General features: G+C 42.1%; 1 protein-coding gene and 1 long non-coding RNA gene across 4 annotated transcripts in view; one reads left to right on the top strand and one right to left on the bottom strand.

Annotated features, from left to right (window-relative positions):
• LOC142106758 (FXYD domain-containing ion transport regulator 6-like) overlaps positions 1–25770 on the bottom strand; it is a 99906-nt gene that overhangs the window by 52795 nt on the left and 21341 nt on the right. The window contains exon 1 of one of the 2 annotated variants that reach the window (XM_075189761.1): positions 227–442. The exons of the other annotated variant lie outside the window; for it this stretch is intronic. The gene's annotated coding sequence lies outside the window, so the exon portion shown is untranslated. Of the gene's footprint in view, positions 1–226; positions 443–25770 lie in introns of those variants that run through there. 2 annotated transcript variants of the gene reach the window in all.
• Positions 1–25770, top strand: part of LOC142106760 (uncharacterized) — a 48642-nt gene that overhangs the window by 18680 nt on the left and 4192 nt on the right. Inside the window, exons 2-4 of one of the 2 annotated variants that reach the window (XR_012679780.1) lie at positions 10697–10896; positions 13224–13310; positions 22206–22342. This is a non-coding gene — a long non-coding RNA (uncharacterized LOC142106760). Of the gene's footprint in view, positions 1–10696; positions 10897–13223; positions 14838–22205; positions 22343–25770 lie in introns of those variants that run through there. The other variant, XR_012679779.1, reaches the window with a different exon arrangement.

Genomic DNA, 25770 nt, shown 5'->3' with positions numbered 1-25770 from the left:
CATCTTTCACACTTGCACTGATTATACCTTACATTGTATTAGACCACCACGCATCTTGGCTGTTATCTGTATGCTGTACTGTTTGTAACCCAACCCACCCCATGTTGCCACTTGTGTGTGATTCTGAGTTGTTGCTTTACAGCATAAATATGTACACTGTCATTATAAAATATAGAGTACTATATACACATCCTAGACTATACAGTGAAACCTATTCATTTGTTACCTTGTTGTGATGCTGTTCCCTGATGATGTTATCAGCAGGTGGTATATTTTCTGTGCTGTGCTGTGAGAGCAGTCTGTATGTTGATGCTTGTCTGTCTGTGTGTGCCTGTGCTGATAACGATGGATGCAGACGGCTGTGCTGGTTAATCACACATCCTGTAAGGGAGGGAGATTCTTCCTTATGGACCAGCAATGGGAGGGTGTTTTGTGTGATTGCTTTCTTCTTTGTGACTGAAAATAAAGGCTTCTCTAAAGGTGAATGAATTCTTTAATTAAAATAAGATCTGTCCTGAACCTCTTACTCCACCTCCTACCCGCTCACATTTTAAACATTACACCATGTTTGTTTCTGTACTGTATATTGCAGACTAGAAAAAAGGCTGCTGAGCACAGAAAGTTACACTGGCTTACTGATACAGCAACCAAATGTGTTTATTGAAGATGTGTTTGTTTTTTTCCAATACTGTTTATAGAAAGCATGGTAAACATTACATGTAAAGGTTACAATAGCACAATAATAACAGGCTTTCAACCAGGAATACAGATCAGTTTGTAGCTCAAATTAAATTGCTTGAACACAAACAAAAGCTAGGGATGCAAATTTTATTTGCAGAATATTAGAGGGGCAGGATGGAGGCAAAAGAGGGCTTTAAGGCAGGGAAGAGAGAGGGGGAGAAAGGTGGTCCATGCGGATAAATGCTTAGAGTGGGTGCAGAGGTTTACAGTAGAGTAGACCATGGCACCCAAAAGAGAGAGACACAAATCTGATGTATACATTAAGAAGAGGCTGGGGCCAGGGGGCCAAAACTTTATGGATAGATGCAGAGGATTTTGTAACAATGCTCATTATGTGTTCCTTGTATACCACACACTATTGAATACCGAAATGACAGGAGGAGGGTAAAGGTTCCTCCACGAGGATGCTATCTGACTTGTTGCAGCACTCATAAGATGCCGGAATAGCTGGTAGAGAAGGCAGGATATGTTTAGGGTCATACAGAATGTTCAGATTAACATTGATGGTGATAATGGATTTTATATGAAATATAGTGTACCTTTAAGAATGCTTCACATTTTAATATGCTCAGGGATATATTCTAGAATTTGTAAGAAGTTTTGCAGAGAATTTTAGAAGCAGTAGTAAAAATGAGATCTGCAGAATTAGCTGATCACAAATAATGTACTACCTTTGGCTTCTTAGAAAATTGTACCATAAGACTAGAATAAGTACAACCGCAGGCTTGTCAGGAAACTGATCTTGTGATTCATCAACTGTTTCTGAACATGAACAAGTTCCTCAAATGTACTATAAATGTATATTATAATATAATTTCTAGGCATTCCATTTGTTAACGGAGGACTGCAACCGCTTCTTAAATGTCAGACCCCCCTCCTGGTCTAGGGATTCACCAATGTCAGCCTTCCATTTTGTTGTGAATAGTTCTTTCTCACTATTGGAGGTGGGGAAAAGAAATATGGAGTGTTGAGATAAGACCTTTGGAGGACTGGCCAGAGAGGCAAAGGTTTTCTATGGTGGAGGCTGGTCTGCCAAATAAGTGTACTAACAGAGTGGAAGAAGTGTCTAGTCAGACATGACCTGTTTGTTTAAGACAGATTAATACTAAGGGGTTTATTTATGAAATAGAGAAAGGCCCTAATTCCAGTGAAAATGGGAATTTTTGCCGGAATTGTCCAAGAAAATGGTGGGTATCCTTGGGAGGCCTGTCTGTCATAGAGTCAGGTAGCATGTCCAAACTGTACCACTAGCGCTGTCCATATTGTGGATGCTACAGGGAAGTCTATAGTGGCTTCAGGCATGGTTGCCAACAATCCCTAATATCCAGTGACTGTGCCAGTGTTTAAATGTTGTTGCTGGAATTTTTCGTCCATATAAATGCAACTATTTTTCAAAACGGACCAACTGTCCAATGCATTTTCTTTTATTCTGTACACAGGATGCAGTTCTCATCATCTGCTGGTCCACATGGATGGCTGTGTACATTAAATGTGTCTCCCCACTATGTTTGAGGGGTGAAACAGGAAAGTCTCACAAGTGTGCAGCCCTTACAGCTTCAGAATGACCCAGTAACAGATTCAAAAATAATCTTTAGCAGTAGTTATTAATACCTTCACTAGATACCTCTGACATATTATTATATTCTATAAGACACTATATCAGTTATGTAATTGATGTCTCACTTTTAGTTTGGTTGCAGTTATGTTTTATTACATTTACAGTTATTATAGTAAATTAGTAACTTTGATCCTTGGAAAAACCATATTACAATGCAATGGGTGCAAATTAGTTTATTATTTTGCACATCCCCACTTTTTAACATTACCCCTCCTTCCCATGCAACATAGTTTTGCCCAGGAGAAAACGTACTCCTTTTTCTTATTTGCCTTACTTTCCTTAATGAATCTGGCCCACTGTGTCACCATGGCTGTCTTTCATAGATCTCACCTGGAATCATATAAGTACACAGTTCCAGCACCAAAACAGGTTTAATCACCATGACGATGATGCCAGATTTAATTAGCAAAATAAATCCCAGGTCTTAAGACTTATATGCACCCGTTCACTGCAGTTGTGTCAGAGATCCAGATTTCTGTCTATAACTACTCTACGATCAGGGCTGTGCCCAGCCATCCTGTAATCTGAAGCAGTAATTGAAACGGCGCCCCCTCATGTTTTACAAATGTTTATATTGCAAAACACAAACCATATCACTTTCATGACTATAAGATCTACCAGCAATTAGAAAACTACTAATTTATATTCTAAACAAATGCTCTACATTCTGTTATATCAAAATGTTGTATTTCAGATGCTATACCAGTTTGTCTTACTATAAGCACCCTTACATTGTGTATTTGTTTATGTTACCATAAATATACTAATATTAATTCATCATTTATTTCTATATATGTAGTCAAAATAAAAACATAATATGCTTGATACTACATGATATGTAGTGAGTTCATCTGTATGTCTATCTTGATTAAGAAAACACTGAAGCATAATAGCTTTATTGGGTTTACAAAGCTCCCTGCCCAGCTTTCCTTTTTCCATGCCATATATTGACATTAATTAGAGTGTGTCTCCATACTCCTAGACACACCAGACAATCACCTTGCTGGAGGACTGATATGACATTGTCATGCACAGTATAAACCTTTCTCATTGCCTCTCTGCCATCAGGTCCCTTGGGCATCCCTCCAGTCACTCAATCACTTGCATACACTCATGCCCTTCCTCAGGCTCTACTATTAAGTCCTGCAGCAATATCAAATACAACCATTGCATGCATTTCTCTGCTTGTTTTCGGCTGTAATAAATATCAATCAACCAGAGCATTACTCTGTTGGCAATCTCTGACGGGCAGCACTTGTTTCTATAACTGATACATTTAATGGGAGTACTGAGTACATTTTGGGGCTTGCGTGGTCAGTGTTGTGCCAGTAAAAACACCCATTAGACTACCCAAAGCCTTGTGTGTTTTGTAAGCCAGATATAGCTCTTACACCCAGTCTAGCACTGCCCGAGTGTGTATAATTCCCCTGCACCTCAGGTTTCTGAATTTCTCTATGGGTTCTATTTATCAAATTCGGAAAAGCCCTATCTCCAATGAAAGCCCGAACACTGCTGCAATGCTTCTTCTGTTGTCGCCATCTCAGGAGGTGATAGCAGAAGAGAAAGAATGAAAAAAAGCTTTATTCTTAGCATACAGCATTTTTCAATGACTAATGTTTTCATTTTTTAAAAAATATTTGTACTCAATTTTTACAAATTGTTTTCCATCCACTAAGTGGAACTGAAAGCTTAAGCTTGGGCATCCTGTTCCACTGCGTGAACCTGGCTAGCTGGGTCATGCATTCACACATCTACAGAGACTGGTCCTGCAAAGGAGTGAGTAAAGCCTTAGCACTCCCGACAAGCATCAGCGACATTTTAATGGTAAATCATGGCTATAGGTGGTATTTTTCGCTGTGATAAATAGTCATTTCTTAGTAAATAAACCTGTTGTGTCTATACAGTGTCTGTCCTTCTTCTGGGTCAACTAGTTTCTTATAACACTATGCAAATTCACCCACACCACAATAAATGTCTTACTTTAGATGAAAACAAAACATTCATACTATACAAACTTATAACCCTATTTTTTACACTGGGACAGGAATAAAGTAAACACTCAAATTGTTATGTTGTTTCTTTGTATTTGGTTTTTACCATGGTAATTCGTTTTTTTATTTTTTGAGTTACACTTGATTTATAATTTTCCTTTTTATTTTTGGGTTCATTTGGCTGGATTTCTTCAAGTCAATACAAATTTCCACTAGGAGACTCTGGGAATCTGCTTGGGATCCTTAGCAGTATTTCTGCACTATATTCTGCATGAAAGACTCAAGATTTAAATGTTTGAAAAAAACTCTTTGTCCTTTATATACTAAGGACACAGTTGCATCGCTTTTGTGTTCATTTTGGTGCACATTATCTATTTTTGTGACTGTAAAGGGTTGCCATGGTGATGCCTTCAGTCAAGTCTGAATAATGTATTTGTCTCCAATTTGCAAGTGTATATGAGTGTATACAATATGCAGTATGTGTAGTGTGTATGTATATACTGTATGTCATTCAAGTACACATTCAGCATGCCATCTACCAGGATTGGAAAACATGTGCTTAATCAGTTGTTGTGGAACCAAGGATAATATTTTTTTCACAACAAATGGAAAGTCCCAAGTTACTTATTTCTTTTAAATATGCCCACAAAATACTGACAACATTTTTATTACCTAATTTATTATATTGAATATGTTCAAATTAACTAGAAATTATTTATATATATATATATATATATATATATATATATATATATATATATATACATACATACACACACACACACACACACACACACACACACACACGTAAAATAACAAAGAAGGAAGGCAGAAAATGTATTCTTTCTTTGAATTGTTCTCCACATACATCTGTGAAATACACCCACTAATTACATGACCATACCCCATAATTTTTTGTGGCGAACAAAAAACGCCTCACATTATACTTCCTTGTTCACACCAGGTTTTTTTTTTTCAATGTCGTCAACTATGTTACCACCATTGTTATACACTGAGCTCCTCAAACTACAAACCTTTGGGGATGGGTATGCTTTAAATAACGACTTCCCTACACAACACTGACAGTACCTGTAGAACATAGAGTGATAACACCAGATAGCACCTGTAGAACAGAGAGTGATAACACCAGATAACACCTATAGAACAGAGAGTGATAACATCAGATAACACATATAGGGGCACATTTATTAATGCTCGTCAAAAATAAAAAATAGTTATCAATCCTTATCGCATGGATAAGGATTGAACTATTTCTCAAATTTATTAAAAACGGATCACAGAAACAGCAGTTCCAATAAACTGCTGTTTCTGTGATAAAAAACATCACACTTACCCCGCCTCTTCGGAACACGATGTCCTCCAGGTCCTCTTCATTTGGCTTCACACTGGAATTGGTATGCGCACAGACATCTCCGCTCTGACGCGAGCGGTGAGTGACAGGGAGGGATCATGTGATCCCTCCACACATGCGCTGTCCAGCTCTGCTCTTCGGAGCAGAGCTGACAGCACTGAAAACTTTAAATTATGATAATGTACGCCAGCTTCAGCTGGTGTACATTAACATGACAGGTTTCCGAAAAAAAATGTTTTTTCGGAACTTGTTAGATTGCGGCACCATACTGTAGAATGGTGACTGCTCCCACAAACGAAAAGGAATGCAAAGCTGCAGATATCCATTATATCTGCTGCGATGCAGCCTTCTTAAATATGCGAGGGCCACAGAGGGACTTTTTTTTAATGATAAGTGCACGATAGTGCACTATCATTATTTGTTAAATATGCCCCATAGAACAGAGAGTGATAACACCTGATAACACCTATAGAACAGAGAGTGATAACATCAGATAGCACATATAGACCAGAGAGTGATAACACCAGATAGCACCTATAGAACAGAGAGTGATATCGCCAGATAACTCCTGTACCTGTAGAACAGAGAGTAATAACACCAGATAACACCTGTAGAACAAAGAGTGATAACACCTGTAGAACATAGAGTGATAACACCAGATAGCACCTATAGAACAAAGAGTGGTAACACCAGATAACACCTGTGGAACATAGTGATAACACCAGATAACACCTGAAGACCAGAGAGTGATAACACCAGATGGCACCTAGAGAACAGAGAGTGAAAACACCAGATAACACATATAGAATATAGAGTGATAACACCTGAAGAACAGAGAGTGATAATGTGGAGATGGTGCCCGAGAAGCGGGCGAAGGTACCCGCCATCGCTGTGTCCCTGGAGGGACAGAAGACGTTCCTGGTGCCCGTGAAGGGGGTGAAGAGCCTCCTGGTAGCTGAGCCCTGCAAGCGGGTGAAGAAAGAAGGTTACTCACCCGTCCAGCGATCCAGCGGCGGTGAGTATGGCTTCTTCCTTGCAGGTCTTGTGCGCGGGGGAAGGATGAGCCAATCAGGGCTCATCTTTCCCCGCTGGCCAATCAGCGGCCGGATGCGCGAGCCAATCGCGGCTCGCGCCCGGCCATTCAAAAGATTGGCGCCGACGCGAGCCAATCAGCGCTCGCGCCGGCTTATGATGTCACGCCGGCGACTATATTAGTTGCCGCGTGGCGCCATTTTGGCAGAAGTCCGTCGGCGGAGAAGAGGAAGGACGTCTCTTCACGGCGTCCAGGACCAGGACCAGCGGCAGCGGCAGCAGGGGGCCCTTGTAAGGGCCGTGAGCTACCCTGCCGCCAGAAGACTACAATCAAGCAGTGATCGCCGGCGGGGAGCCCTTGTCAGGGCTGAGAGCGCCCCCGCCCCAGCAGCAACAGGAGATCCCGCGCCGAATCGGAGAAGAGGCGCCGCCGGCTGGAGGGTCTGGAAGACCCGGAGAAAGAAGCAGAAGACGGCGTGGCAAGCTGAGATTCCTGCGCAGAGCAGGTAAGTGACTCAGCCTTAAATTCGGGAACTAGGCCCGGGGCCACGGTCGGGCACAAGGCCCGTTGGCACTAACTTAGGGGCACAAGGCCCAGGGACCTGGGCACTAGGCCCCAACGAAGTTAGTGGGCCAGTAGGCCATAGTATTGATGATAAAGGGGACAAGCCCCTATTAGTTAGACAGGGGGCGTGAGAGCCCAGGTGTACAAGGGCACAAGGCCCTTAGGTAGTTAGTGGCCTAGAGGCCATAGAAAGGCCAGAGGGCCTGGTTAGGGGCTGGTAGCCCGTAGGCTATTAAGGGCACAAGGCCCTCAGTCAGGGAGGCCACAGGCCTCAGGCAGGGGCTAGGACCCCTAGGTAGTAGGGCATAAGGCCCTAGTGAGTGGGCTCAGAGCCCTGAGTTAGAGAGGGGGCTGAGGCCCATGAAACAGAGCAGAAGGCTCTGTGTGTAGCTGGGCAGAGACCCATGGTGTGTAGGGCATAAGGCCCTGGTGGTGTGTGGTAGAGGCGTGAGAGCCTCGTGAGTGTAGGCGCGGTCCTGTGTGAGGTGAGCACACGTAGTTAGGAGGTACAGTAGAGCGGAGGCTCCTGTGGTGCTGTAGCAACCTGCTGGTTGGCTAACAGCGGTGTGCTCTGGTAAGTAGCGTGCAAAGTACTGTATACTGTATTTATTCTGTCTGTGCGGCGAGTATAGTTTACATTACGGTATTTTGGGGTGTGCTACATAACTGTGTCATGGGGCAAGACGTCAGGCCCCCATTAAAGGTAGGCTCTTGTTCCCTGTGTTTCCTGTGCTAACCCGTGTTGTGGGGACAAGTGTAGTTACCAGCATACACACAGTCAGGGGAGAACACACGTAGTTTCCCTGTCCCTTAGGTCCCCGGGGTCACACTGGTACCCAGAGGGGGTGTCTGAGTGAGTCGGTGGCAGTGCAGCACACCTTGAGGCAGTTCCAGGGGCGGCCGTGGTTCTGATCAAGGGTCCTCAAGGCCGGTTCCGTGCAGGTGGACCTGTGGTTCCGGATGTAGGGACACGTGTGAGATACCCGAGTACAGGCAGTCGGGCGGTTCAGTTCGATCGGCTGTTCCGTGCGGCAGTCGGCCCGCGGGTTAGTGTGCTGTTCTACTGAGCCTCAGCCGGGCTTAAAGAACCGGTCCTTAGGATCCGTGGGTGACCCCATAGCAAGAAGGCAGCTTCTTGGTACGACCTGGGTGAGGGGGTTAGGAACCGCCCTCCGGTTTAGGCTGTGAACACCGGCTGGTGTTCCCCGTAGCGTGTAAGTGAGCAGTTCCGTTAGTGCACCACACCTAGTTAGTCATAGTGGTTTGACTTAGTTGCGTTGCCGACCATTAGAACGTTGTTAGGGTCGGGTCGCTGTTGTAGTCAGTCCAGTTTTGTGGGTGCCATCTTAGTCTCACGGAGAGCGTAGAGGGAGGCTGCGTGTTCTTGTCATCCGCAGGAGTCGGGAAGGTGCAGGAGAACCGGATCGGAAGTGGGAGTGTCCCGGTGAGTATCACGCTCGATTCCTCCTTTCGGTTAGGCCCTCACCGGCAGGTGTGTGAGGTACTTGAGGCGGGATTAGTCCTCGGACTAGTCTTGGCCTTCAGTGCCTGTAGTCCCCCGCGTCTTGGCAAGAACAAAGTGAGGAGGCGGCAAGGAGCTTGGACTGACTGTGCCCTTGTTCTTTGCCGTAGTCTCGGACAGCCCTTACCTGGTAGGCACGGCCGTAATCTCTGTCTCTATCTTAGAGGGACGTGATTGGAGGTGACTGCGGCTGCGGATTTGCTGGGATTGGATCGCAGCTGGGAAATCGGAAGCGGACTGGAGGTGACCATCGTTTACAAGGTAAGTTCTTTTGTGTTGCGTCTGTCCCTGTCTTTCCCCGCAGGGGGCATTACAATAACACCAGATAGCACCTAGAGAACAGAGAGTGAAAACACCAGATAACACATATAGAATAGAGAGTGATAACACCTGAAGAACAGTGTGATAACACCAGATAGCACCTATAGAACAGAGAGTGATAACACCAGATAACACCTGAAGAACAGAGAGTGATAACACCAGATAATACCAGAAAGCACTTGTAGTACCTGTAGCATCAAGAAGATGCATGTAAAGTGAGCACAGACTTCTTGGAATCTTCCTGGAGTTCTTAAAGTAACACTAAGGGAACACTACAGTAAAATAAAATTCTAACCTAAAAACTCAGAGGTGGTGATAGTGTTACACTGTGATATGCAATTTTTATGTACACATTCGAAACAATGACACCCAAGTGTGTGTGTATGAAATTTAATTAGCATTTATGCTCACATTGCTCACCAATACGGTAATAAATTTCTGCTCCTTTTCTCTTCGCATCTGTATGGGACGCAAGGGAAAATGAGCAGAGATTTGAGAAAAAAACATTGAGGCCACAGACTGCTCTGGAGACACATTGCAGCACCTCGTGGCTAATTGGAATCCCCCTTATGAATGTTAAATTCTCTTTAAAATATTTTGAGCCTGAACACTGAATTATTTTATGTTTACTTAGAATTTTTTTAGCTTAATAATATTAATAATAATAATTTTATGTATCGATTCTGTTTTTGTTTTTTTAGACAGTTTACTCTGTCTTTCATTGCATGCTGATATACAGTTTACAATGTTGATAGATGACTTGTACTGTGACATTTAGATGAGAGCACAGCTTAGCCTAAATTCAAGTTGCCTAATATAAAACAAAGGACTAGAAACGCTCACAAATACATTAGCAGTAGTTTTGGGAGTTTATATAAAATAAGATATTTGAGATCGAACTTTAATCTTGGGAGCAGATATTTTTCCTGAGTACAGAAGCCTATTACATTGCAGGTTTGGAACCTGCCTCTAATGGCTAATACAATTTGCACTGACCTACGTGTTTTTCTTACTAAGAAGATTGTATTTTAGATTTGGTGACACTTTGGTTAAGATGTATATAACATGCAAGTGATGTTAGTATATGTATGAAATATGTGTGTAAATAATATCTGTATAAACAGTGAGTTCTGCTGTCATCACTTCAACATTCCTTAGGAAAATGTGTGTTTTTAAAGAGTAATGCACCCCTACTGTAAGTTATCACACATATGTATTATATGGTCACAGAACTCTTTAGTGCATTATCCCATTTTAGTTTCCTGGTTTGATTTCCTGTTGTCTTTTGGATAAGGCTAGATACACACTGCAAAAACTTTCAACCAATTTGTTATCACTGACGATTTTACAAACGACTGAAGTTACAATCAGTCAGCTGATTCAGGTGCACACACTGTACACGATTTACCTTCAGATCTGTGCTCTTCATCTGGTCCAAGAGCAGTGTAGTCGGTCATTCCTGTCGCACTGATTATAACACACACAATAAACTTTGACTTTTCCACAATGTCATTATAAATTTTGTTCGTTTCAGAATCACAGAAGCTAAATATTCAGTCATATTCATTTAACAACACAGAGACAGTGACAGGTTGCTATTCTGTCTCGTGGCCGACAGTCGTGTGAGTGCATATACACTGCGGGATCGGAAGGGGCCTGGAACAAGATTTTTAAACAGAACAAGCAATCAAATGAAACAATGATCGGCCCTTTGGCAGGACTCTCATTCATCGTGTAAGTATACACACTAATGCGATATCGGGCTAAACGGTCGTTAATCGGGTGTTTGGCCCGATATATATGACTGAAAAACCTCCAGTGTGTGCTTAGCCCAACAGAGGCCAGGAATTGGCCCAAGGTCATATAGGTGCCCAGGTTGTATTGAGAAAAAGGAAAAATTGAATCCTGCAAGAGTTAATATTACTGGGTCAGTTTGTTATAGTTGGACAGCCGGTCAGTAAGGGTGTTGGGAGATGACCTGAGTTGGGGAGGTTTTATAAGGAGAGGCATAGGCTAGTTTCACTCTCTTGCCACTGGAAATTACATGGGCAGCTGTTGGAGGATCCTGGTGTGATCAATGCCTTACTGGTTTGTTTTATTTTTCGCTGGTATTTATTTTATTCTTCTAACTTTTTCATTTCTTTTCTCTCCCATTTCTTTGGCTTTTTTTTTTATTTTTCCCTTTCTCTTCCCTTTTATCTTCTCTTTTCCTTTCTCCCACCCTTTATAATTTTCCCTCCCTCTGTTTGTTGTCCCCCCTACCTGTGATGGGTTTAAGCATCCCCTGCATTCTCCCCTTTTGGCTTGTGCCCCCCCCCCCTTCAGCCTTACCACTGCGCGTTATCCCTCATGCCCCTACCTCTCAGCTCTGTCCCCTTTGGTTCAGTTGTGCCATTCCTCCGGCACCAGCACTGTGGCCAAGCGCCCATCCTCTGTGTCTCTCTTCCATGTCACCTCTCCATGCTCACCCAGCCAGTCTGCACCTGCATCGGGGGTAACTTGCAGCAGGCCACCTCCATTCCCCTCTCCTGCTCCATGAGGCTAACATGTCCCTTTTGTGTTCAGTACATTTATTTTTATATTGTACTGTATTTAAACACCTCCTTTCACCTACATCCCCCTCACTGTCTTGCTATGCATTATATTGTGTTGTATTGTTTTCTCATTGTTTGTCTCAGTGTCCTCCATGCGCCAGCTGTGCTTCAATGCCCTGGACCTGCTATGTTTCCCCCTTTTGTCCTTATTCCAAAGTTGTGTGTGCCCCCCTCACAGCCTTATGTGCTCATGTCCCAGTTGCCCCACGTCTGCCCCTCTCAGACGGGGGCTCCTATGCCCCGTGCACCCTCCTCTGCCATCTAAGGCCTCTCCCATTTTCACTCATTTTTTGCATGCACATGTGGTCCCCCCCTGCATCCCCTTGTTCCCTCTATAGTCGTAGCCCATATGTGCCCGAGCCATGTTGCCTCTCCACATCATTACATGCACCCATGGCCCAGTTACCTCCGTCACAGTCCATGTATTTCTATGCCCCAGTTGTTTCCCCTCTGGGCAAATGCATGATGTCACAATGCTTCTATTTAAACCACTTGCCAATTTAATTAGTACCTGAGCAACAGGGTGTATACCTATATTTGTCTGAGCTTCTCAGCTATAGTACTGTATAACAGCCTGGTTTGTTGGGATGGTAAACAGTTAATAGAAACACAAAAATACATTAATATTAGATTAAAATAACAATTGTGGTTAATATATTAGGAGGTATCAACTGATATTGGATAGAGAGAAGGGAAGATAAGAGACTGTAGTAAAGAATATTGAAGTGAAGTCAATATTATTGTGAATCATTGATAGAGTTGATGTGCAAATAGTGTGTGGATGAAAATGTATTCATGGGAAATCCGAAAAATAGTGAAATGCAATGTTTTATATGTTGTCAGGGTGTTCCCACAGTGCCTTGCATAGAATAAGGTGGATGAATAGGATGAGTGTTCACTTAATGGAAGTAGGTTGGCATGGGAGACTATAAGAAGGATGTGAAGTGGAAGCAGTGAATCAAATATAAAAAGAACATTAAAGGATTAAAAAATAGCATAAATAAATAAATGAATGTAATTGGATACATTTAAATGACAAATTGAATAAATAAATAAAAAATTGAGTAGAAAAATAATTAAAAAATGAATCAATAAATAACGTAAGCAAACTTTTGTATGATTTTTGTCCAAACATGTTGTGCCACCAAAATGTGGCTTCCTCAGTGGTTACTGATCACAAAGGATTTCTGATGACAGCATCTATTAATTATATATATATGCCTTTATTTTTAGATCTTATTAACAACATCTTTGTACTGATTTGCCAATCAATTAATTTCCATCCACACACTATGCACACAATACCTCTATCAAAACTCCACACGAATATTTATCTCACTCCATTTCTCTTTACTACACTCCCATCTCTCCTGCTCACTCTATAAACATCTCCCTTTATGTACAGATATTCATTTGATCTAATTTTAATTGTTTATTGTTTGTCTTTATTAACTCTTCTGGGACAAGCCACTTCCATACCACCGTGGATATCCAGACCAAGTAAATCCAGAATGCTATCCCTCTACCCAGCACTTTACTGCAACAAATGGCTAAGTATAAACAGGGGAATATCTTTTTATTAGAACATAGTTAATTATTCGACTTTTACAAATCCCGAGTTGGGAAATAGATGTAGGAATTGCTTTGACTGTGGAAATGTTGGAATCTATATTTACCTCTATTGTACAATTCACCAGATATACCAAACATCCTGGAGGTTAAAAGAATATAACGTATAAGTGGTATTTATTATCAGACCACCTCCATAAAATCCACCACAGTGTATCCTCAGGGTACTGGTGATGTAACACAAATATAGGTTTGTTTTGCATTCCTATAAATATTTTTAATTAAACATATTACTTCTCTGGCAGTTGCGTTTAACCCTTTAGTGACATTCTATTTATTTACTACATCACTTTAGCTACAGATAGATGTTGGACAAATGAGCAGATTCTCCTTCTAGAGTTGGTTAGTAATTTGATCTCTCCTCAAGGCTGACATGAAAGAATGTCTGATCACAATGTATGCTTGGACACACTTGTAACAAACATGCAGGGCAGCGCTTGAGACAAAAACAATGGTGTCTCCATCTTACATTTCTAATGTTTTCATGATGTCTGTTATGAGCTATGAGCTTATCTCCTTACCTAACGAATATTTGGTGTTTGATCTTTCATCTCATTTCCATGCAACATCCCTTCCGTTAATTAGCCTACTGTATTACTTGCTCAGCCACACCCTCCTCCCTCTGCAGCAACTGAGCTAGTATTTTAGATGCCTGCATACAACTTTTTCCTGCAATCATAAGCAAGATGTCAAAAGCATAGGAAGTAAAACTGGAGAATGAACTGGATTGGACTGGACTTTGGCCCACTCTCTCCTAAGGTTCTACAAGTCTCAAACACTGAACCCCCTATTTACTATTACCTCCTCAATGCGACCCTTCTGCAAGTTCATCTGATAACTCTAGCCATTTTTTCATAACACTGCATTAAACGGCATTTTTATTATCATTGCCTTCTGTCCTCTCATTTTGCGATATGCCCACTCTTGTCTTTATTAATCTGTGTACCATGTACTTTAACCCACAATTCACTGGCTACTTTCCATGTCTCCCACACTACTCCATCATCCTCCTCTCCCTCCTATACTACCTTACTTCCTCTGTCTCCCTCCTTTCCTATCCTCCTTGCCCAATATCCTTACCCCTTCACCCAACGCTATCACCCCTTGAACCCACCCTCCTGCAACATTGACTGTTTAGCCACAACATTCTCTGGTACTCACCTGGACCACTAAGCTCAATGTCCCTTTTACTCCCATCGTCTCTCCTTTCCTCCTCCCTCAATAATGTAATGTAGAGGCAGGACCCTCTACCCTATGTGTTGTGTCTTATGCTTAATAAATTCTGTATGTAATGTGTTTTGTTCTGTTTATTGCATCCATGCATTTATAATTCTGTTTAACTGTAGTCGCATTTCTGTTATGCTCAGTGTTTTCATGTTTGTCACTGTTGTATAATTATGTTAGGCACTACGGAACCTGTGGAGCCATATAAATAAACAATGATGATGATGATTCTCAATACAATTTGAATATTTATAAGCAGCATTGGGGCATTTGGTGGAAATGGACAGAACGAGACAGAACTTCTTATCCGACCATGGCCTTATCTGTGTGGAATTTGTATGTTCTCCCCGTGTCTGTATGGGTTTCCTCCGGGTGCTCCGGTTTCCTCCCACACTCCAAAAACATATTAGTAGGTTAATTGGCTGCTATCAAATTGACAATAGTCTATGTGTGTGTGTGTGTGTGCGTGTGCGTGTGTGTGTCTGCTAGAGAATTTAGACAGTAAGCTCCAATGGGGCAGGGACTGAAAGTAGTGAGCTCTCTGTACAGCGCTGCAAAATTAGTGGCGCTATATAAATACATGATGATAATGATAACTTCGCTGGAAGAAGTGAACTCTGAATACTAAGCTTCGTGACTCTTCACTGAGACAAATGATAAGTCTTGTTAGACAATACTAATAAATGTTAAGTAACACTCTACCTTTAAAGAGTAGATACTTTTGTAATTATGAAAATATGAAATATGGATCTTGTTATAGAATTATAAACCACCTGTCTTCAAACATGGTCTGTATATCATTAACAAATACAAAAGCATAGGTACTATACATGTTAACTGCCGATGGCGTAACTAAATAACTGATATTTTTTAGATGTTTTATCAGATATCACATTGTACCTTTAATATATATATACATACATATACATACACACAAGCACACACACACACACCGGGTGAGATAAGTATTGCACACATCAACATTTTTCTCAGTAAATATATATTTAATGTGGCTATTCTACTGAAATTTACACCAAATGTCAGCAACAACCCTTGCAGTCGCACATGCAAATAAATCAAACCATAGATGTCCATAAGTTAAGTTTTGTGTAATAATGTGAAAGGACACAGGGAAAAGTATTGAACAAGCTTCCTGAAATAGGACTTTATAACCAAGTTACCTCATTTGGCACACAAAAGAGATAAATAGGTGTCAATTATAGGTGGTGTAAAAATAATAATAAGAACAGTTTTCTGTTTCAAATACATGAGAGCTCTAAATATGTGGAAGAGTTGTTTAAGGGAGAGTACAGTTGGAATAAGTGTATCTGATTTACAGATGTTCACTGACTCCCGTGTTTTGGTTTTGGATCTATTAACTTTGTGGTTTGGTTTTGGCAAAACCGCCCTCACGTGTTTTGTTTTGTTCTAAAATCCAAATTTTTTTTTTGTAGAGAATCACATAATTGACTCTTTTTGTTACTACATTATTATTATTATTATTCTCAATAACATGAATTTGCAGTCATTTCCAGTCAATGTTTGCCAATTGACAAGAACACTGCTACCCCTCCTATTTCTGTATGAGCAATGGTGCTGAGCAATGGCACTGGAGACTGGAGAGTGACAAGAGCACTGCTACCCCTGTTTCTGTGTGAGCAATGGCACTGAGCAATGTCACTGAAAATGGAGAGTGACAAGAACACTGCTACCCCTGTTTCTGTGTGAGCAATGGCACTGAGCAATGTCACTGAAAATGGAGAGTGACAAGAGCACTGCTACCCTTGTTTCTGTGTGAGCAATGGCACTGAGCAATGGCACTGGAGACTGGAGAGTGACAAGAACACTGCTACCCCTGTTTCTGTGTGAGCAATGGCACTGGAGACTGGAGAGTGACAAGAGCACTGCTACCCCTGTTTCTGTGTGAGCAATGGCACTGAGCAATGTCACTGAAAATGGAGAGTGACAAAAACACTGCTACCCCTGTTTCTGTGTGAGCAATGGCACTGAGCAATGTCACTGAAAATGGAGAGTGACAAGAGCACTGCTACCCCTGTTTCTGTGTGAGCAATGGTGCTGGCTCTGCTGGTGATGGAGGTACTTATGGAATCCAAAACCCTCGAGATACGACAACGCAACAATGACGTTTTGCCTCGATTCAGATCTGAGGATGTGCGAAAGTACCAAGCCGGCTTGCGAGCCTTCTCAGATCCCCTAAGCTTGGGTGGGTTCGGTTTTCAGAAAACCGAGCCTGAGCATCTCTAATCTGAACCCCCCGGTCTGATTCTGTGCACAACACCTATTGCGAGGCAGGTGTAGCCATGTTCCTGCCTTGTAATTAGCCTTAAACAAAGGACTGCTTTTTGACTAGGAACAAAAATAGAATCTGAAAGGTTAATTATACTGTGGAGGGCAGGGCTCTATAGACAGACATTTACTTAAACAGCGGCTTTATTAGGCTCAAGCACAAAAACAGTAATATAAGGTCAGGAGAAGATGAGGAGGGTAAAGGACGGAAGTGAAGGGGCTATATACAAAACAAACAGTATTTACATTGGCAGAGGCTAGCACAGGGTGAGCCAACATAGACACCCTTTCTAGACTCTGTCATTCTTCCACTGCATAAAGGGTATATGCCCGCCCACTGTGAGGAAGCGACATAGTTATTCTATGCTTCTGGAGAAGTTAACCCCTTCTTTATATGTGGCAAATTGTACATTGTCACATATATATTTATAATATGTCATCTAAAAAAAAAAATTAATCAGGAGATGCAGATGGCTCAGTGGCAAGTAGGATCTTAAGGCAAAACATTGTCTATTCTTACATTATTTTGCTTTTTCTACAAACATATGGCTATATTTATGTGCAATGTGTGCAGGAAACATGGATTCTTAAAATATTTAAATTTTTGCAATCTGGTGGCAGCTGCTTTTGCAGTTATTGTGCCACCAAGCCAGGATAAAAATAAATAATAATCAATGTTTGTGTTATATTCAATACCAAATAAAATATAGGTCTTTGGGGAATGTTTTTCTCAAATGATAAAAATAAATTCCTGTCTGGGAGTCTGGATTTAAAAAGAGAACAAATCTAGGGTTTACCTTATAACCATAACCCTATATTACCGTATATAACTCGTGTATAAGCCGAGTTTTTCAGCACATTTTTTACGCTGAAAAAGCCCCTCCCTCGGCTTATACTCGAGTCAATGGGTGGTATTCAATTGTTAGCGTTAACAGAAAAAAACGAGCGCTCAAAAAATCTTAGCGTTAATACGGTAATTACTCGCGGAATTTCAGCTTGCCGCTCCCCGAGCGGCGAGCTGAAATTGCACGAGTAAACTACCGTATTAACGCTTTTCTCGCGCAATATTACCGTATAAACAGTAATATTTTTTGAGCGCTCGTTTTTTTCCGTTAACGCTAACAATTGAATACCCCCCAATAAGTTTCCCCAGTTTTCTGTGGTCCATGGCTTATATTCGGGTCGGCTTATACTCAAGTATATACGGTAAGTTGTTACCTGTCTTGCTGTGACAAGGCAGTCTGGGTTTAGAAGGACCTGTCTTTTTTCCTATCCACTGTCTTTTAGACTGTCTGTTTTTAGTGAAATAGAGAACAGGACACTCAATCGTTTTCTTTTCAACTTGAATTCTTAATGTTTTTTCACCTACTAGAGATGGTTACGTTGCTAATGCTGTGCACATGCTGAACACATCACTATTACTGGCCTTATACTGACCCCATTTACAGATCTTCACCACATTACCCAAAACATCAATACTGTGGAAAGTGGCCATTAATTACAGAATACTTTCTGTGCTCTATGAGGTTCTGAATTATTCTGCTATATGTTAAAAATAGCCAATGGCTGAAACGACTTTAATGGGTCTTCACCTTTAGGGGCACCCTTTCTATGTGTTCACTAATACTCGGTTACCTCAGCACTTCACTTGTAGTAGTAGAGGCTTATCACTGCAGGAGACCAGTAGGGAGCAAGATAAAGAAAGGGGACACTGAGGATCCTGGTGCAGAGTACAGAGGCAAGGTTCAAAGGCAGCTATAATTGGCTGAGAAGAAGGGCTGGCAGTAATCTGAGACAAAGTCATGAAACAGCCTAGGTTCAGGGCTGGCACAGATCCAAAAAAAAAAGTCTTAGAACAGGCTGTGATCAGGAACGGGTTGGATGGGGGACGGGGGCAGGGGAGCATATCCATGGCAGCACGGTTGCTTAGTGGTTAGCACTTCTGCCTTAAAACACAGGGGTCATAAGTTCAATTCCCAACCATGGCCTTATCTGTGTGGAGTTTATATGTTCTCCCGCCTTATTTGCGTGGGCTTCCTCCGGGCGCTTCGGTATCCTCCCACAATCCAAAACATACTAGCAGGTTAATTGGCTGCTATCAATTTGGCCCTAGTCTGTCTGAGTGTGTGTGTATTAGGGAATTTAGACTGTAACGCTCTATTGGGGCACAGACTGATGTGAGTGAGTTCTCTATACAGCGCTGCAGAATTCATGGCGCTATATAAATAAATAAATGATGATGATGATATGTCCCCCAGGCTGGACAATTAAATTCTAATTTGGGCCGCCTGCTGATGAATACAGTGCAGACCAGGCAATGGCAGGCGCATCACATATTACTTGATACGGCCGCATCATTTATTGATAGAATATTGTACTACAAGCTGTAGTACATGTAACCCCCTGTCACTGTGTGTTGTGTGGGGTGCAAAGGGTACACAGTGCACCTCCTCCTCAAGCCCTGGCTAGCTGATGGGCATGGGTGTACATGATAGAGCAGGGGGTCCCTGCACATGCAGGTGTTTCTTTGTAGTTAGTGGGACACAGGTGTTGTCACTTTGTGATGCAGTGCAATAAAAGTCACAATAATTTGGCCGCCAGACCATCTCTATGATAAACTGAACTATTTATTTACACTCCTCTTCCTCTAGCACGATAATCATAATGGTTGCAGCAATAAAGAAATATATACACAGCTCCTCACTCTCTCCAGCACAGTTCTTAATGAGCAATACGAATATGGTTGCAAATATATCTCATTACTCCTCCTGCACAGTTCTTAATGTTATCCAGATGTTATATAACATAAATCACATGTCTCTTACACTCCATACGTCACTGCAGATCACCCTCCTCTGCAGGGGCACTCACATGGATGCTAACAGGCACGCAGCTTCTTCTCAATGCAGTTCTGACATATCTGTGTAACTCTCAACTGCAGCTCATCCCTCCTCTGCGGGGATAATGTCTCCTGTGCTCTGACACTTCACTCTGTGTTCTCCCAGCCTCAGGCTCTGACAATACAGCTACCTTGCCTATTGTAGCAGCCTTCACTCCAGGGTCTCTTCCATGCAAATTTCTCCCTCTCTCTCTCTTACATGGAGTTCTCCCCCTCATCCAGGGCACACATTCCTTGCCCTGGCGCAGTCACCGCGCTCAGACTTCCAGGCAATGCTGGGGGATCCTGGAGCTTCCACCCCACTCTCCCAGTTCCCCAGGTACTTCTCTCCTCTCCTGTCTCTGTCCTCTCTATCTCTTTTTGTCTCTTTCCCCCTTTCTGACAGCCCCTCCTTCTTCTCCCTTAGTCTCACAAGCTGGGCTGGGTTATCACCATGGTAACCACTTTATTTAACTTTTCATAAACTTCTAGCTTGCCCTCTGGGTGACCCCTCCTGTATTCACTGAGGTGCAGGGTTTACTAAAACGCCACTAGGGGGGCGTTACATACAATATTCTATTAATGGATCATGTGGCCACATTGAGCGATATGTGATGCGGCCGCCTATGCACCACACTGCCTAGACTGCCTGCCTGGCTCAGATAACAGTATTACATGGCTTCTCCCCTAGAATACGGGAGCCCTGTAGCACCAAATTACAGTGCCTCTCTTCCTCCTCCCTCCTCACTGACTGTCGATCTGACGTCATCATCACGTCTCAATGCTGTCAGTGAGGAGCTGTGCTGAGAGGAGCCGTTGAGAAGAAAAGAAGACCATAAGAAGGTAAGTAGTACAATGGTGTGATGATGAGGAACAGTGTTATGAGCGGCCACAGTGTAATGAGCAAGCATAGTGTGATGCAGGGGGCCAGTGCTATGAAAGGGGAACAGTGTGGTGAAGAGGGAACAGTGAGATGCAGGGGGAACAGTGTGATGAATGGGACAGCAGTGTGCTGAAGGGGGTCTCAGAAGATGAAGGGGCAGCAGTGTGAAGATGGGCAGCAGTGCGATGATGGGACACACATATTTGTTATTGTTGTATATTGATTTTATAGCTATATAGTGTTATGCATATACCACAGTATAATCAGCTAGGTATGTAAAAAAAAAGGTCCTGTAGGGAGAAGATATAAAATATAAATGCAATATAAAGTGAGGTTTGTTTTTTGTTGCATTATTTATTTTCATGATTTAAGATTTATAATGTATAACAATAATAAAGTATCACTGGGTTAAGCAACACTAAAAGAGCCTTTTTTATATTGATAAATATATATTGTAACGAAAACCACTCTAAGGATGGGCCGCTACTTATAGGTCAGTGCTGTGTGCTTGCTCCATGTCCTAAAGTGTGCCAGTCAGCACCTGGCTGTAATCAGGGCTGGCAGCACACTAAGAAAAATCTAGACAAAAGGCTAAGGTGGAAAGCCAGCCCGTAGTCCATAGCAGGGTCAGTAAATGGTCCGTGTCAAACATATTGAGTCAGTAGAATTCACAGCAGGATTTCCAGGAACAAACACACACTGGGCAGACAAAGCTATCATCAGCACAGGTGGTAGGGAAGATAGAAGTATATAAAGGATGAACAACCAATAGGAATCAGGCACTCCCATATATTTAATAGGCTGCACCTGTGCTCAATAGAAAGATTAAATTACTGCTGCTGCTTGGCAACTAGCAAAACACAGGGAATTCAGTGAGTAGTGCTCACAACATGCTGCTGCTGTTTAGCAACTATCGAACACAAAATAATCAATAAGCACAGCTCACATCAACTAACATTGTCACCAGAAATGCTTTGTGCTATATTGTTACAATAAAAGACTCTGTATGAACCAATAAAAAGGCTGTGCACTTCATAGCCTTAGGGCTAGATTTACTAAGCTGCGGGTTTGAAAAAGTGGGGTTGTTGCCTATAGCAACCAATCAGATTCTAGCTTTCATTTATTTAGTACATTCTACAAAATGACAGATAGAATCTGATTGGTTGCTATCGGCAACATCCCCACTTTTTCAAACCCGCAGCTTAGTAAATCTAGCCCTTAGTCTTGCCCTGTTGAGCCTAAATGGTCTGCCAACTGTCAAGCCGTTCTCTGAGTCGCCTCCACAAAATACTGCTTGGTATAGGTTTGAGAAAGAGGGGATATATGGTATTTTTGTTTTGGAGAATTTATTTGTACATTGGGCAAGGTGTGAGTAGAAATTGTGCCTCTCCGCAAAAGAAGCAACTGACTGGTGTCCCATTAAAATTATGGACTAGAGCTGAAATCCTCATGGTCAGAGATAATGCATATTTCAAGTATTTTTGCTGAGTGAAGATTGCCAAGTGCCCTTCTGTCCATCTCATTTCAGTAATCTTGTTTCTGTACTGCACCTCAGAAGTCCTCCCATTGGCCGGTACTAACTTCTGCTCCTCTGAAAATAATTCCATCCTGCTCGCCAAACCCAGGCGCTTTAAAGCAAATCTAAGAGCTCCTGCGGAAATCAAGGTGTGTGGTGCTACCAACAAGAATTAATGACTACTTTTATTGTAATTGGAATGGAAGCTGGGTATTCATGTAACGGCGTGGTGGGCGGGTGATAATCATTTCAGAGAGACAGGGCCGGATTGAGCTAATGTTGGCCCCTGGGCTAAGAAGCCCCCAGTAATTTGTAAAGGCGCCCCCTCCTCCCCAGTGTATCACCTCCACTCCCCTCATATATAGAAACTTATCTGTTTCACTTTGCTGCAGCCTTCAGACGACACCTTGTTTCTTCTTGCCCTGCTGTCAATGCGGACGCGGTGCGCAGCGCTTTAGTCAGTGAGGAGGTCACGTGAGACTATGTCATAGTCTCACTTGACCTCTTCGTTAAGCAGCACGATGTGCACCGCGCTCATACTGACAGCATAAGATTCGCTGTTAGCTGTGCCTGCCTAACTTGAATGAATGGGACCCTATCGCCGGCATTAAGTAAAAATCTTTGTTAGGGCCCCCTGGCTGCCTTAGGCCCCTGGGCTATAGCCCAGAAAGACCAATATGTTAATTCGGCTCTGCATAGAGAGTGGGAAATATAAATGTATTGGTCGGGACAAATTATTTGATGGTGGGGACTATATAATTTAATAGTGGGGTCAGGGTAGTGACTATTAATTTAAGGTGAGGTGATGGAATTATTTAATTAATGCTAGGGTGGTTTGTTGACTATTAAGTGAATGTGGTGCTGGGTTTGGGAGGATGAAGGGCCATTTATTAAATGCAAATACTTACTATTTGATGTTGGGGCAGTTTGGGGGAAATAGGTTTAATTATTAAATGTACAATAAACAATATATAACACAACCTTTCAGCGCAGGTTATGAACTTAGTGAGTCGAGGCTGCCAGTCACTAGGGGTCTGTTATCTCCTAATCAGAAATTGAAAAATATAGACAAAGTTTGCGACAGCGCACAAGAACCACTAGATAGTGATGAAAGATGTTCACTAGAGCTCTTGTATAAAAACCTTGAATATAATACCATTATAATAATAATACCATTATAAGCAATATGGCAAATTGCTATATTAATAACCATATACTGCTAAAAAGCGATTTAATTTAATGTATGCACATGTCCATAAAATAATTGGCAAAAAACATCTGATGTTACCAATCTTTGTGTTTCAATCAGAAGTGCAATATAACTTGGAGATGAAGCTGTAGATTGTCAATTGCCTGTATATACTTGTGATGGAGTGCTGCCAACAATTATTCAGATGGTCATGTGTTCTTAGTAGAGATGTTCACTGACCCCCGTGTTCTGGTTTTGGTTTTTGTTTTGGATCTGAATTAATTTCGGGTTTTGGCAAAACCGCCTTTGCGTATTTTGGTTTTGGTTTTGAATCCCTATTTTTTTTGCTAAAATCACATAATTTTTCTTTTTTCCCCCCTACATTATTGTTATCCTCAATAATACTAATTTCAAGTCATTTGCAGTCAATTTTGACCACCTCACAGGTAACAATATTATTTTCATACACTTTTAAACAAAGACTGCAGCAGTTCTTGTCAGTGATACGAAGAAGGCCATTGTCATGCCTGGGCATAAGAATTTTGTTTACCCAAATCCTGACAACAGTTGTCTAGCCATTTCTAGCATTGTAAAGCCACAGTCAGTAGAGGTAGGGACCTTCACCATCTAGGAACCTCATCCATGTTACGCCATTTGAAGCGAGTTCATGGAAAGCTTTTGTGAAAATCAGAAACTTATGCTAAAAAATAACAACAAGCAGTCCAGCATCAGCTACCTCCCTTCTCTCAGCTAGATCCCAGCACCTGCACTCTACACCCCCAACACCTTTATCATCAACATCCTCACGAGTGATCGGAGTTAGTCCTGCATCCAAGTTTCTAAGGCAAGATGACTCCTCCACTATCCAGGACTCCTCAGAAGAATCCTTGAGCATTAGGCCCACTGCTGCTGCTGAGGTGAGTAGATCTTTAACCCAGAAGCAGACCAAGAAGAAGACTACTATTAGTTCACAACAATTGACTGTTAAACAATCCTTTGCAAGAGGAAGCAAGTATGAAAACTGTCACTCAATCGCAAAGTGGATCACAGATGCCATGCCACGCTAGTATTAGGTCTGCGTCCAATATCCACTATTGATGCAGCTGGTTTTAGACAGTTACTTGAGGTCTTCTGTCCCCGTTACCAAATTCCATCACGATACCATTTTACTAGAAAGCTATTCCTCACCTCTACCAGAAGGTTCGTAAGAATGTAATTATTGGTCTGCAAAATGCCATTCTATCCACTGTACACTGAACCACAGATATGTGGACAAGCGGAACTGGGCAGACTAAAGATTATATGATTGTGACAGCCCACTGGGTTGGTGATTCGCCTTCACCAGCAGGGACAGTAGCAGCATGTACCCAAGAACATTGCATTTTTCAGAGGCAGACTACTCTGTGTATCATCTGCTTCACTAAGAGGCATATTATTATTATTATTGTAGATTTGGAAGGCACCACAGTGCTCCACAGCTCCGTACAGTAGGGTAGACAAGGACATACATAAAACAAGACATGCGTAAAACAAGAACAGACAAGGCAGACAAAATGAATGGAGACATGAAAACAAAGGGTATGGAGGACCTTGCTCATTAGAGAGCTTAAATTCTAAAGGGAAGAGGGCACAGCTGAATCAAGAGGAGCGAGTGTGGCTCAGAGGGGAGATTGGGAAGGTGCATTAGTGTGAATAGTGTTATTGAGGATAAGGTAACCTCTAAAAAAGAGATGAGTTTTCAAAGAGCATCTAAAAATTTGAAGGCTGTGGGGAAGTCTGATTGAGCATGGTAGGGGGAGCAGCATGGGAGAAGTTTTGAAGGAGGTAGTGAGAGGTGGTTATCAGAGACGAGACAAAGAGCAGGTCAGAGGTAATATGCTGACAACCTGTTTAAAAAAACTAAGGGATGTCATTGCAACATGGCTTATCCTGCTTGGACTCTCCTGAGGATATGTGATTTCTGATAACGCCACCAATATTGTTAGAGCATTACAGTGGGGGGAATTCCATCACGTTTCCTGTTTTGCTCACACAATCAACTTGGTGGTACAGAACTTTTTAAAAAATGACAATCACATGCAGGAGATGCTGTTTGTGTCCCAGAATATTTAGGGTCATTTTCGTGATTCTGCTACAGCATGTAAGAGAATGCAGCTGCTGCAAGAAGAATATAATTTAGAGGGGAATATGCTTTAGTCCAGCACAGTGGAGAATACTTTCCATGTTGTGCAAGGTGCTGAAACCACTCAAAGTAGTCACCTGTGAAGAGAGTGCAGACACTGTTAGCTTGAGTCAAGTGATTCCCCTAATTAGACTTTTTGAAAAGCAACAAGAGAAAGTGAAGGAGGAAATGAAGCAAAGCAATTCCGCTAATTATGTTGGTCTTGC

The sequence above is a fragment of the Mixophyes fleayi genome, chromosome 11 (assembly GCF_038048845.1).
Source record: "Mixophyes fleayi isolate aMixFle1 chromosome 11, aMixFle1.hap1, whole genome shotgun sequence".
Classification (NCBI taxonomy): Eukaryota; Metazoa; Chordata; class Amphibia; order Anura; family Limnodynastidae; genus Mixophyes; species Mixophyes fleayi.
The sequence above is the reverse complement of the archived record's forward strand: the minus strand, read 5'-3'. Positions and strand labels throughout refer to the sequence as shown.